Raw genomic sequence first — 20,618 nt, forward strand, 5'->3', positions numbered from 1 at the left:
AGAAGTAAAATATCCCCCTTACTTTATTACAATGCTCCCAGGACGTGAAGCACTGGCAATACTCAGAGGTGGCACCTAGTTTGATGTTGTTAAATTACCTATGAGAGCTAGCATTTCACTTATAACAATGACTAACCCAATAAAATGGTAAAGCAAGTCGACACATAGGCTCAGGGACTTCTCCAATTTTTGTTTCCCCATACTATTTTGATGATGCAGTCATCATAAAGCATTCCAGACATGTCATGCTCAGTGGAAACTATGGAACAACAGAAGCCTCACATGAATCCTTGCAAAGATCAGGCTGATCTTCTTTAGATCCATGTAAACCCATTTACAAGAGCATATATTTTTTTTTCCTTCCTCCACAGCATGTATGGAAACCACTTCTAGTAAGATAGATATTTTCCTGTGAAAGTAGTAAATTTTCAGGTGGAACAAAAAAACCTCAAGAGTCCAAAACCTTGTAAATTGACATTGCTATGCTGATTTATACCCATGGTGAGCTGTCCCTTCATAATTCGTTCCAGGTTGGGATTTTACTATAGAGTAGTATGCACATTCTAGTAAACCAATGAGAAATACATCCATCTAAAAGGATAGTTTCCATGTAGCTCTATTTTTCATCACTTTAGATATTCTAGGCTATGTCTTGCAACCATCCTATTTACGGGATCAAAAAAGAAGTAACCCAGATATGTGAATAAAGTTAGTTAAGTCATTGGTCCAGACAGGACTCAGGCTGCTAAGTACATGATGATTGATATTGGACACATTTCTTTCTTGGCAGGGAGTTTTGGCTTTCAGCTACATTGTACTGACATCAGGCACATTAAAAGTGAACCCAAATATCTGCTGAAATTCACAGAGATGTTGAAACATTTTCAACTCTGAAGCCAAAGATGTGTCAGCTGAGAAAGCTGAAGTCTACCTTCAACTTCTTTCGATCTAATTTGGGGAAGAAAAGCTCAACGAACTCGTCAAGTCTAAGCAAGATCTTTTACAACCCACTTCTCTATTTTCTTGTGGCAGGAGTCCACCAGCAACAGTCTTCATAAAAGCAATAGAAAGGTCAGTTATTGCATGCATTCGCCAGTCGTGGATACAGTCCCAATCCACAAAAGTGGGTTCAGAACCCTAATCCATATTTCACTTTCTGTGGAAGTGAGACAAGACTCAGGCCTATCTTTTGCTGAGGCAAGTGATTTCTAGCTATAGCCTACCTGTACAAGAGATATATTATAGGATGGAATTACAGTGATAATTGTTAGACAATTTTTTCTTTGTAAGGCTTTATAACTTCCCATTCTCACCTCTCTATGTATATTTTCTGCCCTCAACTCCCACTCCTAAGTGCAACTGTATGCAAATGCTGATCAGAGCGCATAGACAGCTTCACGTACACTGGAGTGATGATGAAGCAGACTGCTCTCCCTAGATGACATCATCTTGGAGGAACACAGCATTTGTACGGTCTTCATGTAGGTACTTTGTACTTTTATTATTGATTTATCTTAATTAAACAGTTATACCTTCATTGGCTTCATCTGACTGTCTTGCATTTTAATCGCTACAACAAATCATGTGTTCAGTAACATTGGAGGGTTTTTTTGACCACATCATGATTTATATTTTAAAGAGTTATTAAAGCAGGTTGAAAAATTAGTTATGGAACAACTTTTATATGACGAACACGTTGATTCAATGAAGTTTTCACATAAAAAGTATTTGTTGGGAGAACTATATTATAATTTTATTTTTGTCTTCATGGATATGGTTTCAGACGTTTTTCGAAGCTCACAAGTAGACACACAGTACTAGAGCACTGCCACCATGTCTGGGTGTGCTACAGCTAACTCCTTGTGGATATTCTTTAGCTTAGCCTTTAAGCCTAGTTTATCAGTTGAAGAAAGCAGAACAAAATGAATATCATACATAGTCTCTAATGATGACACCTACAATGAATATCTAGAAGTAATCTTCAAGCAAGGAGCTCTTTAGGACTTCCTTTAACTACTGAATCTGAGCTGAACCTCTAAAAGGTGGCCTTTTCCAAGGAGCAATGTATTTTTTGAAATTTGCACTTTATACTAACACAAGAATAGAAAACATAATTCACTGGGACCTCAAAAGTCTATTCTGCACAAATCCATTTTGCTGTAAGTGGTGAGGTTTCTCAAAGCCAACTTCTCAAAGCTGGCTTTAGGCCAGCTGAAGACTGTATGTTATGTATGCAAAGCAGTTAAGTAGCCTATTTGAGTTAACTGATACCAGAGACTGGCATAACTAAAGATTAAATGTAAGCTTTGCCCTGTTCAGAATGGACATCTCAGACAGACATAGCTATGTTGCAATTGAGCCATCAGGTCACAAATTATTTTTTATTGAGAATGAAGAGAAAGATTTTTTTTCTTAAAAGAAGAGAAAGTATTTTTTGGGACCTTATAGTTTTTCTGCAGAAAAGTTCAATTTGAATAAAATGGTATTTCCCTGCAAAAAAAAGGTAGCCTCTCACCTGTAGCTTCACTCCAATCATTGCACACCAAAATGAAACCAATGTATGAGTAAATGCTAATGTATAGCCTCAGGTCTTGATCAACTCAGACTTAAATACAATGAGATGACAATTTGTCGTAGGCAGCGAAACATTTCCGAAGTTGCATGAATCATCCTGCACACCTGGCAGCCCAGAAGACAGACTGAGCTAATATAGCAATGCGTTCAGTGTAGATTTCATCACTTTACTGCTTTTTCTGGTTACATCTCATCACTTTACCCTTCTTTTCCATCTCCTTTTAGGATTGAAAAATGGAGCTCTTTGATAAGATGTACAACCAGGCTATCCATTAAAATACATGGTGAGTCAATTGATAAGGAAAACCACAGTTAACTCAAGCCACACTTCAGGATATGATATCTTTTATAGACAATCACTGAGCCTCATGAACCCACCTCATCAGTGGCCTCATTATCTATACCAAGTAATTAGAAATAAAAAAAAAAAGCAATTTCACAGCTAGTTAAAATCTTTTCCATGATGGTATAAAATTGTTTAGTGGGATTTCAAGCCACCAGTTGCTGAAGAACTTGGAAGCCAGCATACAAGAACTGAGTCAGACTCACAGACCTCCCATACCTTCCTTGCTTACCAACAACCCCAATGCAGGTATCACACAGATTTTTCCTACTATGTAATTAAGTTCCTTTGCCCTCCACCTAAACAACAACAGCCACTTCTGCTTTGATAGCTCCTTCAACCTATGCATTGCCTTCTCTTGAGCTAGGTGATTGAAATCCATAACGTGAATATCTCAGGATCGTGTTTAATTTGATGACAGTCCGTACACACTAGGAAGCTGAAATACCGATTTCATATCATAAGAGGCCAAGAACATAAGGGCAATCTAGAATGAAAACAGAACATGAAACAGAAGTTCTGGTGAAATCAATCAATCAATAAAGACAACAAGCTGAGTTAGGGGATAGTCCCATTACCAAGACTTTGAATGATACAAACCTTCTATGCTGACATGAATTTACTGCTCTTTGCTCTCATCTCTTCCTTTCAATGCAGATATTGCTGCTTAGTGACTCAGTTTAAATTACGAGTTTCAACATGAGGATGACTCTGCACAAAGCCGACAATGAAGAAATTAAGCTACCTCCAGTCATTAGACAGTATTTAGTCGTACAGACTGTATCTGTTCCTTCCCTAACAAGCAACCCAAGGGTAGATGTATGTTCCAGCACGTCACCGTACAATAGAGGACTTTCTGAGGTCACTGCTGAGCTAAGCTGGTCTTGCATCAGGAATTTTTTTCCCCCCCAAGAGCAGAGCTTGACTTAGGAGGATATGTGGAAGTAGAACCAACCAACTCCTGCCAGACTTTGAAGTCAGAGCTCCAGAAGGGCTGGGGGTGAGGGATCTTGCCAGAAAACAGCAGACCCATCTCTAACTCTCCCAGCTCCCCTATCATGCTATCTCATAGGCTCCTGAGAGATGAAGTAGGATGAAGACAATTTTGCTCATCCCTCCCTATAATTTCCCTAGCTGTCTGCTACTCCAAACACCTTCCTGCTTTCTAGATATCAACAGCTGTTTTTTCAGAAAAGCAGATTTTTTTATTTTTTATTTTTTAAACTCAGAGCATCTCTTTCCCAAGTACAGGCTATACCGAAATACAAAAAACAGACCAAATAGTTGTCCCTGCTATCCAACCTCTATTTCACATGCTTCTTCCCAAGTTGTTGCCTTGATCTAATGGAATTTGAGGAAAAAGAACGCAGAATAAGAATAGCAAGGCAAAAAATAACAATAATAAAATAAAATAAATCATCTTGAACACCTCCTTGGCTACTGTCATGGTGATTTTATGAAAAAAATATACACTGCAAGGATGTTTACTTTTCTGTTTTGCCAGTATGATCTCGTATGCTTTTTGGCCACAAACTCACTCAGATCAGGGCTGGAAGGGCAAGGAAATATCTTGTCTTTTTTCTTTGATTTCAGCAGAACCATTTCACATTTCCCTCCTGCCATTCCCAGAGGGCAACCAAGAGCCAGATGTGAATGAAGCAAGCCACAAATACGACCATAAACATTTCACCAATACAAATGCAATTTTGTTAGCCACATATAAAAAGATGACGTACATCAGCCTGCTCATTCACACTCCAGCTTGCAGCTAATCACTACTGCTCAGAGTGATCAGATTCACACATCATAGAACTTTCTCAGATTTATATTGAAGAGGACTTGGATTTCAGCATGCAGAACAGTACATGTATGCTCGTATGCAGGGCACCGTGGGCCATATGGGTTCACAGGAGAAAGAACACTGAAGCTGCAAGGTAAACTTCAAAAAGAACAAATTGATTCCTGATGCCATCTTTCCATCTTCAACAAGTGAAGGATCCAGAAAAAAAAGCAGCACAACTCTTCATCACTTTCACATGATAAGTGAAACAATGACATGACATTAGCCAATGCTACCATATATTCTACGTAAAAATTATTTCTTTTTGATAAATCTCTTGTAAGACTTTGATCTTCAGGTCTCATGAGTCATATTACAGAGGAATTTACTGTATTTAATTTAGAAATCATTTGAAAAGGTCTACCACATCCATTTCTCTCTGCACCTCTGTGAAGGGGGATCTCCCAATGAAGGAAGTAGAGTCCAGTGAACTCTATTTATGATCTGTGTACAATTTTTAAATAAACATTTAAAAAATATATCAAAATAGAAAGAAATAAATTTTATTACTTTAAGCAGCTACCATATATAAAGATTCATAAATAGAGCTTTACAAGTTGTGGTTTTTTTTTCTTTTATATCCTAGTAAATTTTACATCTCTTCTATCCATAGTAACTTTTACCCTTCGCAATCAAAAATGTGGTTATTTCAACTGCATACCCTTTGTATTGAGTAAAGAATTAATGGTATTGAAAGACAACTGATCTGTTGTCTGTGGGAGCTGAGCTAAGAAAACTGGCTCAGACAAGGTGGTCGCATTTTTGCCCGTTAACTACATGAGATGAGCTTCAAATTTCCAGCATTACATTAAAAAGAAAAAATCTAAGAAAGCACACTGATAATCTAGGAGACCCAATTTAAGGGCTGTAGATACTGTATATAAACCCAGACAAGTTCTCTGGAAAGGAAATTCATAATGCCAACCATAAAATACTACCCATAAATTTGGTATGTTAAGTAATAGATCTGGATGAAGAGTAAGCTGGTGAAGAATAACATGTGAGGAGAAAGAAATCCTCTACTTTGCTGGGGAGGGAAGATAAGACTCCAGGATTTTGTTTTAAAAGTACTCTTTCAGTTCATTTCCAACTTATGAACAAATATGCTGTAAGAACACTTCATTTGGTCTTTAAGGTTTGCTCGTGGAAAAAAAAAAACAAAAAAAAATAAGCAAAATATCACCCTTACAGCAATATTTCATTCCTTGAAAATCACTTAGGTGAGAGATTAGCTGAACTGGAGTAAGAGGAGAACACTGGGAATCATTCGTTTCCGCTGAAACACCCTCATACTATAGAGGAAAGCATTCTCATGCTTGACTAGAAATATCCCAGACCTGGATAAAGGTTAATATGCTGTAACTGGAACTTATTTAGGTATCATTATGTGTTAATTTACACCATCTTGCCAATATGCCTTTTGTGATTCTTATGTCCTTATTGAACCATGCCAATTGCAAAACTGCCTCTTTCTGAGTGTTTAGGAGATATTAGCAATATTACTGAACATATGAACTGCCTATTGCACTTAAGTAAGTCTCTCTCTATGAAAAGCATGGAATGTGCTCTTAGTTGTACATAGAAAGGTAAATCAACTAAACACTTGCAATCAGGTATACAAGCAACAGCAACAGAGCTGTTCAACTGCAGCCCCTCTGGCCATTTACATTCTCCTACCAATAGCTAGGAAAAGGAAGGTAACATACTATATTTTACATCTGTGGGATATGAATTTGATATTTCTTCATCTCCAGGATGGGAAAAAAAAACAAAACAGAGAACCAGAACAGATGTCAAATTCCCAAAGTTAATCACACTGAATGCACAAAGCTCTTTCAAGTTAAGCAGAATTTTCATGTATGGTTTTCACTCTTAGTGATGATCAAGATAAAAATGAAAATAGCCATTTAACAGAGAAAACCTGCACGTTTCTGGTGTGAAACATGCAGTCATGGTGAAGGGCTCACTTTCAGCTTTTCTTTTTGAATTTATATCCTGAAACCACAGATGAATTTAGCCTTCAGCAAATTAGCAACTTCCAGTGGGAAAAGAGCCTGTCTGAAACACAGATGCTTTTCAGAACAGACCAAACTGATCATCAATGCCACGGACTCAAGTTCCTTAATTCTTAAGGAAAGCTATGAATAGCCTAACAACTGCTAAGGGCTTACAGAAGGACTTAAGTGAGGCACAATGAAGCATGATGAGGACAGGAGGTATCCTCCCATACATGCTTCAGCCCCAGGGGGAGCTCGGAGCAAGCAATCCCATGGAAAAGCAAAAGAAATCAGGTGGATAACTTCCAAGTTGCCAAGAGACTACCCAGATATGCTACCTATTTAGCAGTTCATTAACAAATAGAGATTAATTAGAACAAGAGGTGTTTTTTTCCACACTAAAGCCACCTAATAGATATCACGCAGAACCAAACCCCAGGGGAGCATGCACTCTTCAAGTGAAACACAATCCTAAAAGTAGTCCTTGTACCCCATAGCCCACATACAGGTCCCAGCAGCCTGACAAGCCCCCTCCTAAAATCTAGAGGAGCACTTCTGCAGTCCTCAGCAGCACCCCCCTCTCTGACCATAGCAATGTAACCAGGGCTATCACATCCCTCCAACATCCTTTGAGGTACGCAGTGACAGCGATACAAGCAATCACAAATACCAGGCTACCAACTTATACCAGATCCCACCGTCCAAAAAATCCTTACCTCATACACCAGCCACTACAGCACAAGACTGCTCAGAACAACAGTTGCCTTTTGTACTATCAAACCAGACACATCGTTTTTTTTTCTTTTTTTTTTTTTTTTTTTTTTTTTTTTTTTTGAAGTTATGTGAGTCAAGTCCCAAAAGTAAGGAGGCCTCCTTTCACTTACCCAAATCTTTCACCATGGGGGATGGCAGGACTCCCTCCTGGATTATCACGACTCAGCTCACACAGCCCCTAGCAGACACCCACCTTCACTAAATTAGCCACTAATAAAGCATCATCTGCTCTCACCTTCCCCATGTTGCAGAAGTGGCTCTAGCTTTCCTGCTATTGACTAAACCTGCTAATGACCTCCTGCTAATGATATCTGCCAATGACCCCTGGAGATGTAAGCTAATGATATCTACTAACGAACTGCAATTGAACTGCATCTTCAGCTCATTAAAGGCCAAAGTCCACTAACTTTACTGCCCTTAAGTACAGCATTGGTCTGCCTGCTCTCCCTGGTATTAGCAGGAGAACTTGCAGAACAAAAGCACTTTGCATGAAGAAGGCAACAGGAGGCACCTGTAGATTAAACACAAGGTTAGCCTTTCCCACCTGTGTTGCTCTCTGGAGGTGTCTTACAGAAGGAAAAGATCCTTGGATTTTCCCAGGGAAAGAGAAGCCCCAGTTTGATCTGTTTTCTAACAAATGTGCCTTGTGAGATGCCTGGAGTTGTCACTCTTTGTACCAAATTTAGATTCTCCAACTGAGGATAATATAAATAAAGTCAAAAAAGTATATGGTGTTATCTGAATGTGAGATGCAATCAGTAACAAATCTCTGAATGTCTAGTGAAGGAAACAAGGACCTATATGGTGGAGAGGAATTGTTCCGATGGAGCCATTTTTTGTTAGTATTTAGTATGCTAGACAGAACCCTTACTAACTATGGTGATCAGATTTTTTAATCATTACAAGGAGAATTTATTTTAAGACTGAAAGTCAGTGGAATAGTGGGAAGAGCCAATATAGTACAGTCAAACTAAAAGCTTACCAAAAAGCTGTCATAATTCCATGACAAAGTGGGCTTCTTCCCAGTCCAAGTGAATTTCAGGACAATTCTTGTTGAATATCCTGTCTGTTGGTTTCTGAGTCACTTAATCACTGGAAGATTTAGCCAGTGCCTCAGGGTGTTCTTGGAGCTGGGCAGAGTGCCGGGAAGATCATCACCTTTGGAGCCATCACAGCTATGTTCAGTGGAGTCCCTCAGTCAGAAGCTGATGCTGTCCTTAGTGTGGCAATTACAGCAAACTGCAGTCACTGATAGTGGTTAATACCTGTAGCTGCAGACAAAACACCCTTCCCTACCCCTGCTTTCGGAGGTATCAGTCTGCAGACCTCAGCAAATCCAAGGAGCCAGACATCCCAGAGCAGAAGCCTCCAAAAACAACTTCAGTGAGCAGAAGAATAAAGTACTATAGAATTATTTAATTTCTATGAATTCACAGCAGTGAAAACACACAGAAATGGTTATTTTCCTTGCACTTAGTCTTTATGTTCTGCTTTTTTCATTGACTTCGCCCTATGCTTTTCTGATCCTAATCAGCCAGGTGACTGAGACTACTTCCTAACTTTCTCCTAACGAGAAAATGAGATCACAAGGGGCTTTACTCTCCAAAGACAAACATGGCTGGCCAGTCACATAGATAGGATATAAATAAAGAGGGAGCAATGGTATTTATTTCAAGATGTATCAGGAGGGGGGGGGAAATCGGAATCCAGAGGGTCCTGAAAACAGATATTTACTATGTTCTCCTGCCATAAACAATCCTGCAGCCCTGCCCTGAGATCCCAGCACCACTATACAGCTAATATTGCTTGATTATCTACGTACCACCACAACCTCAGCCTCCCAAGAACTGAAATCGAGTTTTCTATTCTTAGCTCATGGTAATTTAAACTCATTATGGAGGTGCTTGTGTTCCATGAGCACAAGAGATAAAGGAAGCAATATAACTTTAATGAACAGCTGACAGAGCATCCACAGCAGGCTCTGTAGGCAAAAGAAAAAAAAATCTTTTCTCAGATGTTGTCTTGATTTCTATCCCACAGGTCTAAATAGTTAGGGCTGTCTGTATGTTTTATGAAGATGTTCATACACACATGCTTAATGGAAGCAAATACAATATGTTATTTAAGAGCAGGTATATATAAGAGCAGGTAGCCTGTAAGGTACAACGACCTAAATTAGGGAACAGAGAGAAAAGAAAGGTATTAACCTAGATCCAGGATAAATAATGGTAAATCATTTAAAATATTACTCAGCTTAAACTAGGAAGCCATAGAGGTTTCCTTCCTACATAAATAAATGTCTTAAGTGTCTCATGTAGACTGAAGAAAATGGATGGATGCAGATGTAACTGCCAGAAGCAATAAGTGGAGGAATAACTGCAAAGCACTCTGCATTCTTTCTGATAAATGTTTGTATGTCCCAGCGTATTGATTGGGTGTTCCTTTTCTTTCACTGCCGTTCATTAAGGTCCTAATTAAATCATGTGGCCAAATCCTGCAACCCCTCAGAGGCAGTGGTTGCATTTCCTAAGCAAAGAGTTCAAGGAGAACATGAGGTAGGCACAAAGTGCACGTTTGGAGCTACAGATCAAGGGAAACATCATCTTCTGGCAATGACACCAACCTAAACTAACACCTTACAAAAAGATCATATGGATGGTGACCTACCTGCATCCAGGGCTCCTCCTGCTATGAGCTGCAGAAAAGTGTTCACCTCCAGCAGTGAAAGACAGTATTTAGAAGCAACTATGGCAGAGATCTGCCTTCCCAGCCTTAGAATTAGTCCTACTAACTATTATGAATTCCCATCTTATAAAATACTCGCACAAACATGTTCAGGAGCTAGTGCAACTAGCCAAAATTTGGTCTATGTTTAAATAACATTGGAAATTATTGTATGTCATCCAGTAGCTTCAAAACAAAACAGTTTTTCATTTACTTATTTTTCCATAAAACAATATTTTTCCTGTGTTTTTCACATAGTTCTCAGTTTTCCTTTGGCACACACTCATCATTCTTTCCAATGAGGAAAGCACAGAGGAAGGAAGAGTGAGGAGAGAAAACATCTACTTAGGATAAAGGGAAGAAAAAGATTGACATTTCATCTATTGGGTTTATGATTTCAAAATAAAAGGAATATAATTTTGAAGATGTCTCCGAAAAAAACTCTAACATTGGTACATAATTAAAATTCAGAAAGTGTTTAAACATAATATTACAGTAGCTTAGAACCTTCTGTCAATAATTACCTATGGAAGAACTCTGAACATCTCTGCCTGGTCAGAAAGCGTCCAGGTTAAGTTGGTGGGAAACATTTCCCTTTTCATTTGAGAGAGGGACTCCCATGTGATAGTAAATAGATAACTAATTTTGTAGCATCTGGTAACTATCAGAGCACAAATTTGGAGTGCATTTATTATCAGCTAGGTAACAAAGTTAAATAATTATATATAATATTAGATAACTGTATATAATAAAAAATAATAAAATTGTCTAATTGTATGAAATCAGGTTTTTAAATTATTTCAATATATTTCTGGACAAAAGTATGCTAGAGGCAGTAGTCTCATCACTTATCTGAAGCATTTTCTGTTCTTCCTTTTAAATATCTGTGACAAACATTCTCCAGAATGACAACAAAGTTGTTTTTGGAATCTCCTGCTCTGTGTTGGAACAGTTATGATGCCAGCTATTTTGTTCACTCACACTCCTTATCTGAGTAGGGAATTTCAGCAGTGTTGGTAGAAATACTGGCTTGAGTCCACAAAGACTTAGATTAACATCTGAGGATGACACCTGAAGACTTTTCAAGAACCTGTCATTAACTTTTTATAACTGTATTTTTCTTCTGCCTAAACTGACATTGAAGATTCAGTTGGGGCAGGGAGAGGAATAGGGTAAAAAGCAGTGAGAAATTGATAAGAGAATGCAGTTTATCATTTTGGCTTAGCCAGTAAGACTTTCCTTATCATCTGCAGCACAGAGCATACTTCCAAAGGCTTTATTTCTGTCATTCTGTGAACTGAGACAATAAGATGAACCCATAAAAACAAAAGTGTGGACAATCTTCTTTCATTACCTGTCATCCACTCAGTGCTCTGATATCTGAGAAATACAGAAAACTATTTCCACATAATAGAGGAAATGTAAACTTCTTTCTCTGGTACCGGACCTGGAGGTTGCTGTGTTTGTCACTGGATAGTTTCCCAGAGAGCTGCTATGCAGTTGTTGCATTGCAGAACTGGGTATATATTGTTGTTCCCCACCCCATCTCTCCTCCCACCCTTTATTTCAACTCTGGAGAAAAGTCAGAGGATACCAGCAAGAACAAGAGTGACCACACTGCTTGGCTCTTATAGCCTCCTAGAAAGACTTCTGTCATACCTACTGCAGAAGGACAATCTTTAACACTGTTTACAATACAGCAGCCAAAGACAGTGGTGGTTACAAGTCAGGAATGCAGAGATAAAAGATGCAGGGACCTACCGTGATTCTTGCGCACTGGTCCAAAAGAGAGATCCTGAGCTGCTGACTCCTTCTATTTCAGGTGTTCTGATGGAAGAGCTTTTCTTCAGTATCAGTTACAGCACAGGTCTGCTCCATATAGCTGTACCCTTGCCTTCAAGTTTTCAGAGATATTGACCTCAGGGGATTTCCTTTGTCCTTGAGACACGGTCAGGCTCTGACTGGACAGTCAGTTCAGGCAAAGCTTGTGAAAGTTTCCTTCTTTGAACAGGAATGAAGGATAAGGCAGTTGATTTCTTATTTTCTCTTTGGGTCAGAGATCTTCTGATAAGACCATTACAGTAATAAGAGCTTGAATGCAGATCACTCAGCCCAGCACTGGATTCACTCATTGCTTTGGTCAAACACATTCTCAAATATCCTTGCAGAGATACATGGTGAACTGCTCAAACCCAGTCCTCGATCCCACTCCATGCTTACTCACACGAGTGAGGAAAAATCTAGATACAGGTAAGAACAGAGTCCAAGCTTCTATTCGTGGCCCAGCTCAAATCTCATGCTCCCAAGCAAGTTCACATTTCATTTTTTCCTGAGTATTAGCGTGTCTGGTCCAAATTTTTGCCTTCCCCTTAAAGTAACCTCAGTTGGGGTAATCAGACTGCATTTGCAAGCCATAAGGAAGGTCAGTGACACATACTTAAAAACCTATTTTTGAATGTCTGGCTCCAGACTTTTATCTCTTGAAATTCCCTTCATGGCTTTCTATGGCTCCAATCAAACTTCCATTGATTTCCTCAAGAATTGGATTGAGACTTCTGTGGTGCCTGCCAAAATAAAAAAGCAGAATGTAGTCAAATGTATGCATTCAGGGGAGATGCAATAAAACCTGTTTAGATGAAAATGTGGTTCTACTCTGAAGATTGTGTCTGTCAGTTGGATTGTACCTTTCCTTGGTTGACTCTTAATCACTTTCTTATCATCAATGCCAAATTTAATATCTTAAAATTTGGATTTTTTTCCTGAGCTACAGTTCTCCAAAATCAATTTGGGATTAGAACAGGAAGCTCGGTCTTGTGGTTGAGACAACAGAGTAGCATTCACTTCCATTTCTGCCACAGACACCCACCACTACCTTCCGCATGTATATCGAGGGAGTGACTTTCAAAGGCGTTCTGTTTTGGCCTGACTCTACTCCCTAAGAAGCGGGTTGGGTCTAATAGTCTCAATCTTCATTGAGTCCTCTGTGAAGACATCAGACTGGGACAGGAGCAAGGGTACACCATGACTGCTATTCTATTTCCAACTTTATCAAGTCAAGGAAGTTTACAAACATAAGAATTGAACTTGTTAGGAATGCTTCTTTGACAGTTATGTGGCCTGAATTTCTGACAATATGTTATTTAATAAATCATCATACTGAAATCAAACAAATAGTTCAGTCTGATCTAAAAATATTATTGAGCTCACACGTTTCCTGCTATATTGGGAGGAGAAAATGCTTTTTCTCATAATATGATAAAATACGCAGCTGCTAAATAAGTTCCAATTTTCCAGACATATATGCATTTTAGTATAATATTAAGACAATATACCCCAACTATATCCAGCAGTAGTTTAAAATATGACCTTGGGCAAATCACTTTTCTTCTTAGCAAATCCATTTTCTTCCTTCCCTCTTCCCCAGTTTCATCCAGATAGCTGCAAGCACTCTGGGGCAGTGACTGCCTTTCCCTTATTGTTCCTGCCAGTGTGGTTCCTCATCTTGAAATGAGATTCCAGATGCAATTGTGATGCAAACAAAGGGATGATTACTCTGAATGTATTCTACATAAAGCAATTAAAGGAAAATCTAATATCTGGAAATATTTCTACTTGCTTGATAGTATCATGGGCACTAGAAAAAAAATGGACTTCTATTATAACCAACTTGGAAGAAATCCATTTAAAAAAATTTGATGTCCTTTTCTGTTTTAAGTTTACTAAGAATTGGAACTAAATACATGCCTCATGAAGAAATCCCTTTCTTTCTCCCTCCAGCTATCACACTGAACTGAAATAAAACAGATGTGCTCAAACAAAAAAATCTGTGCTTACTTGTTATGTTTTTCCTCACCCTTATTACCAACACATATGATTTGCACCAATACAGGTAAAAGCAAGGAAGCAAGGAGTATTCTTCAGAAGTTTCCCATTGCTATATTCTGCCAATACCTGCTGTGAGTGAATTCCTATAAGTAATAAGTTTCTTGTGTTTTGTTGTCAGATCTCAGCTGCATAAAAGGAAAACCCAAAACTCAGGCATTCTTAAGAGATTAAACAACAACAACAACAAAAATAACCAATACTAAAAACCCTAAAACCCCCTAAAAAACCCAGAAACTTCAAATCCAGATCAAAAACATACAAATTCACATAGAGATGAATAATTTCAAGATTTATGGTCAATGAATATTTACTGCATGAAGACAAAAATGCGCTCCTTAAAAAAAATACCAGTTTTGATACAGATATATAAAGTACTGTTTAAAGCTTCATTCAAATACCCTTTCAGAAATAAGTTCTCAGGATGGAGTTTCATAGTTTCACCATTACATTAAGAAAAATAAGTTGTTTGTAGAACACTACGCAGTTCATAAGTTACCAGTTATAAACTAATCCTTGATATCCAGTCCAAATCCTAAGGGAGGCTTCAAGGCAGCCACTTCTTTTTGGCAATACAGTGATGAAAGATATATTGCTGAAAACCATAAAGCCTTGGGAAAAAATTTAGCAAACTATCTACGCAGGAATGAAATGTTGAGAGCTTGGCTCATCAGCTGGAGCTTTCTGGAGAAGGAAGGGCTACAAATATTTTTCTACAGGTTAACTAAGCAGTCTTGAAAACAAAGAAAAATGCTGCATGCAAAGTGTTTTAAAATCTTGTCTTTCACAGGGTATTGCTTTCCAGGGATGTGAGAGGATTAGGAACAAAAGAAAAGCAAACTGCATTTTTGAAGTTTTTTGTGGACACTATTTTTTCAAGTGAGGTTTGCATTCAGAAAATACATGCTTACAGATTTCCAGGAACTTCGTTAGGAGAGATCGCCGCTAGCAGAAAAAATGATACACAAAGAACACATATGTGACACTGTGCTCACTGCCTCTCAGAGCACTAATCTATGCCAGTGAAAACAGAGGAAGTTTGTTCTTCCAGAGCACAGAGGATTGCACCAGAAAAAGCTGCTGCTTCCCTCATTTCTTATCAAGGCAGAGCTCTGGACAAAATAAAGCCCGCAGGATTTAGTGATGCAGCAAGATGCTCCCTCGGCATCAACTGTGGAGAAGCCAAGGCATTTTAATGAGAACATCTTAGGGTATGTGGCTTCATCACAAGTCATTTTATAAACCAGTAAGACTCTCCCAGACATAAAGAACAGTAGTAAACAAGGTTTTCTAAATCTTTTGTACTAGATGAAAAAGGCTTAATTACCATCTCTGATATTAGGAAAGTAACTCCTTGAAAAATCCCATTTCACACAGCCGAGGCTGCAGATTCGGCAGGGCCTGAGTCAGCTTGTGCCTCTCATTTTTCCCAAGCCCCTGTGCATCTATTTAGTGGCACCACAAAGCCCTGGGGCCCAGTGGGTTGTCCTGCAGCAGAGGGGCAGCAGTGGCATTGGCACTAGTGCACTGTCTGGCACATGGTGCAATGTCTGTACCTCCAGTGCAGCCTTTAGGTGTGCCGGGATCTCCTTTCCTGGTCATGTCCCACCACAGAAAAAACTAACTGCAGCTGGCTAAGCTGGGACCTTATTTCCCAACAGACCAAACTAAACTCATGTGCTCTTCACGAGGATCTCCTCACTGCGGCTGTGCTGTAATACAAATGGTCATATAACTGAGACTCACGCTTTGGCTTCAAATATAAACACTGGAAGTGACATGATAATTTTGTCATGTCAGCACCACAGCTAGGCATCAGAAGAAACCAAGATCCTGAAACTGTGCAGCTCCAGAAGCTGGAGATTCTGGAGAGAGATCTAAAGTTTATAGCAGAATGGGTTGTGTACACAACTTACTTACACAAGATGATTTATTTTTAATTTCAGACTAATTCTTGGAAAGCCTTCAGAAAGCATTTGATATTTTTGGCAAAATCCTGGTCCCACTGAAGTCAATAACAAATAGCCCATGACTTCAATGAGACCATGTTTTAAGGCTTTGTTCCTCTCATCTCAATACAATAGCACTTCTGCCAATTGCAGTAACAACTTCTGGTTGCAATGTCTCTGAAAAGAGACGTTATTAACAGAAGAATCTTCTTAGTGGGTTCATCAAATGATTGCACTGAAGAAAGTTTGATATTATTCAGTGGCCACATCCTTCTGGAGGCATACTCAGTGGCAGTTAGCAACATGTGTTTTTCATAAATTTCTCATTCAGAAACAAAGACTGACAGTAAAACCCCAAAGCTTTGATATTTATATAAATTGCTAAATGGTTGCACTGGAGAGTACATTTCAATTAATGTGTCACAGTGCATCACAGTTGTTTTAAAGTTTGCCGACTCAACAGACTCTTTAGGTCCATCTAAGTGGTTGAGGTTTGCTCTAAGTTTCTTAGATAGAAAACAGTTTGCTTCAGTGAGCGCTCTCCAACAAGTCAAGATTTTTTTTTTTAGGTCAAAGTGAACTTGGATCCAGAATACACAATAACATTAGCATTATTTCCACCCTATTACCTGTCTCAAAGCTATGCCATAATTCCTTCTTGGGTTTTATGTTGGCACTATATTCCAGTAAAGCCCTCTAGTAAGAATTTATAGAGATTATCTATTAACCAAACACAACTTTGCCCATTTGTGTGTTACCTCTTTTGTTTCTTACGTACTCTGCTGCCGCCTCTAGGACAACATTATAAAAATTGATTTTGCTCTACAGCAAGAGCTGAAAGTTACTTCTGTACCTCAAATAATACTATTGGAGAAATATGAGACAGTTCTCTCCACACTTTGTTAATTTTGAAAACTCAAATGAAAAATGGAGAGCAAATATGTTCAGTTAATGAAAATTGGATATTCCCAGCAAAGACACAACAATTTCAGTTCACTGCCTTTTCTAGATTCTTCTTTTCTAGTGAGTTCTTGGGTTTGGGGGCAAATAAGAAAAATCTCTTTTAAACTTTCAATTTTTCAACAGATCCCAGAGTCGGGTAGATTAGCGTGTATGAAATATCCATTAAATGTCAGAATTTGCCTGCGAGCTGGGAACCAGATAATGTACTCTGGTTCTAAACCTTTCACTCTTCCAGGAACACATCAAAATGCATTGACCAGTTCACATCCCAAAGGGCACTTATTCATGGAGAGATTACAGTGTATTTCCTGACACTGATTGTACTGGGTTGGGGGCTGCTAATCTCAGAGAGGAAGAATGGTTGTCCTTGAGCAAGAGGAAAGCTGTGTGTGTCATCCCACACTCCTGTCACCAGCCTGCACAGGTGACCTGGAGCAGATCCCGATGGGCAGTGATCACTGGCTAGCATGTGCCTTTGCCAGCATATCTTTTATAATTCTCAGGAGACCTAAGTTAAAGAAAATTGGATAAACAGTAAGATAGAGCTATAAAAAGGTCAATTTGGACTTGGAATTAACTAGCAAAGAGCTCATGCTACACAATGCAATTCTCATTTCCCTATAGTATTTAAATAAAATTACTAATAACTGAGAAAAGCCCCTTTCGGTTTGTGAGATTGCCATCTCCATGGCCCCACTGGGCTGCAGAAGAACTTCACTCACCTGCCTGGCTGCTCTAGACTAGCAGGATTTTGCCTGTAGGCAAATAATAAGCAAATAATAAGCAAAAATGACTAAGAAGGAAAACAACAACAACAAGCACAAACCTTGCTTACTACATTTTGAAGATATCTTATTTAGAACAGGCAAATACACAATATTCACAGTCAAATGTGAATTGATGCTCCAGTCTCTCTTCTAAAGTCACAGCCAGCAACAGTTCCTGCCTAATTTCATTACCATATTAATACACTCTCACTATATTGACTCCTCTGCAAAAACCGCCCACTAATTAGTAAAATTGACTAAAACAGAAAGACATGTATACACAGCTTCCCTCATCTACTTGTGCTTCACCTGCCAGCCTTTTTTGCCCTTCAGATGATGATATTTTCCTGATTCAAGTTCACCTTATCTCCACCAGTGCTGCTTGCAGCCTTTCTGACCTTCTGTCTGGACTTCCAAATGTACCTGAGCCTCCCCAGCATTTCTCTTATATCACGTACATGTCACTGCCATTTCTGCTTATTAGATGGTGAGACAAATATATACATATATTTTTTGGTTGTTAACTTTCAGTATGTTAGTTGACCCTGAGTGAGACCATAGCCAAAGCATACTGGAATCCATGAGAATTACTGCTTGGTCTCTACTGAGGTTTAGATCAGTCACTTACAGACACACAAGGTTACCTTGCTTTGCCCATGTAGGAAATATGGCAAAATAATGACAAGACAACACAAAACGAAGACCCCAGTGAAGACAGTGAGCATTTTGTTGTTGACTTTGCTTATGCCAGAATCTCATTCTGCTCAAATTTTATAGGCGAAGTCCGCTTTTCTTGTACAGAAAGCAGAATGACTGAGGCACTGCTACAACCAGCTTTTCCCAAAGGAAAACAAATGGCTTACTGAATCCTATTTCCTTCAACATTAAAAACAGAAACACGAATAAATCACGTTAACTGAAAAAGTGTGCAACACCTTCAAGCTTTTTTCACTGTTGTCCAACAAATATTCCCTACATACTTTGCTCTTATTTGAGAAATGCTAAAACTCTTCATTTAAGTCTGAATAAATAAACTGCAACCATCAGAAAATGATTATGGATTGCTATGCCAGAACTCAGTGTTTTGCAGTCACTCTGCAACAAAAGATGGCTGTTTTGTTCGCTTTTTCATTATTATTTTGAAGGAGGGAATAATTTCTGAAGTCATATGGAAAAATTTTGATTAAAAGTATATTTATACAAATGAGTATTTTCCCAAATAATGATGCCTTCTGAATAGGGGTGAGTCCATTTTGTTTTGGATATTTTATTTATTTATTTTACAACTAGGGATTTTGTTCAGAGTTTTCCCATTACACTAAATAGTGATACATGAGCAGTATGAAAAATGAAAGCTGGCAGAAGCAGTTGAAGAAAAAGAAATCTCCATAGGAGCCTGGAAACAAAACTACAGTTGCTGTGAGTGATGAATGCAGAACAGCATTCTTTTCGAATATGAGCCTTTGAAAAATGCATATTTGAGAAGAACATCTTAAAATGCTTCACGCATGAAATATACATTTTCCCTTATTTAAAAATTATTAAAAAATCTAAGCTTTAGGCATCTTACACTTTTACCTACTAATGGGAATTATTAGTATCATTCCATTTTTATGCAAAGACTTTAAAGAAAGTTGATATTACAGCAAGAGAAATGCAGAGCAAGAAGCAAGTCACCTCCAGTTCTATTCCCAAGTCTCCCACAGGAAAGAGCAACCCAATGGTCTCTTTCAAGACGCAAAGATGGAAAGAGGTATTAACAAGCAGAGGAGGCAAACAGGAGCCAGGATTCTTCGGTCAGATTTTGTACATTCCTTTTTGAAATGGGAATAGAAACAAGTTGCATCCCCTGAGCATTGCTAAAGACTTAATTATGTTTTTTTTTTTTTCTTTTTATGATGCTTCAATTATACTTGCATGGAACGATAACTGCATATTGCCACACACACACAATTATTCATTTGTAGTCTAGTAACACATACAGTGTCGTCTTATCCTCTGAGAAATGATAGGCCCCACCCTACAGAGATTACAATAATAATAATAATTCATTGTTGTTAAAAAGTAAGATAATCATATCTACCAGATGGGCAATTTGTAGGAAGCTATTTGTTGCTTTTGCTACAGGAATGCTTTCATTTGTACATACATAAATGCTAGTTTGTGCAAAATGCCAGTAGATGGAGCTAAAGAATGTAGGCACATTCTTAGGTTTTTGGGGGTCCACAGAAGATGGAGAGAATGTTCCCTTCTGCTTTGTAATTCGTACCAAGATACCAGCACAGCTCAGATGCCATGGAGGCTGAAGCTGAAATCCAGCCCTAATTACACTGCCAGACTTGGTATTGATTCCCAGTTACTGTGGAGCATCAGCTCTGCCAGGAACCAGTACATCATCACACATCCTGCAAGACTGCTGGAATCTTTATTCTTCTCTTGACTAACATAGCCTTCTTCCACTGCTCATGCATCTTACATCTGAGGACAGGAACTAGGTGCACAAAATACAGATAGATGTAGATGCCTGGGAGCGATAGGGAAGGGACGGGGGCAAGCTGGGGGACATCTGCCATCATGGATCCTTGTAGTATTCATCCTCTGGAATACCTATGGCATAATTATTTGGGATTTGTATCCAAAAAATGTCCAAGTAAAACCTGACAAAAAAGAAAATACTGGAGCAACAACATTGGTGCCAAAGAGCTCAGGGGCCTAGGGACCACCTTTGGCGCAGCTGGGCTGGAACTGTGACTGTGCTGTATGAAGGGCAAATAAAAAGTCCTGGAGCTGCTGTTGCCTGAGGTT

The 20,618-nt window shown here is 38.7% G+C and overlaps 1 long non-coding RNA gene across 1 annotated transcript in view; it reads right to left on the reverse strand.

Annotated features, from left to right (window-relative positions):
* Nucleotides 1-11,817: 11,817 nt before the first annotated feature.
* LOC121113391 overlaps nucleotides 11,818-20,618 on the reverse strand; it is an 80,513-nt gene continuing 71,712 nt past the window's right edge. The window contains exon 4 of the long non-coding RNA XR_005861500.1: nucleotides 11,818-12,816. This is a non-coding gene — a long non-coding RNA (uncharacterized LOC121113391). The remainder of the gene's footprint in view (nucleotides 12,817-20,618) is intronic.

The sequence above is a fragment of the Gallus gallus genome, chromosome 7 (genome assembly GCF_016699485.2).
Source record: "Gallus gallus isolate bGalGal1 chromosome 7, bGalGal1.mat.broiler.GRCg7b, whole genome shotgun sequence".
Taxonomy (NCBI): Eukaryota; Metazoa; Chordata; class Aves; order Galliformes; family Phasianidae; genus Gallus; species Gallus gallus.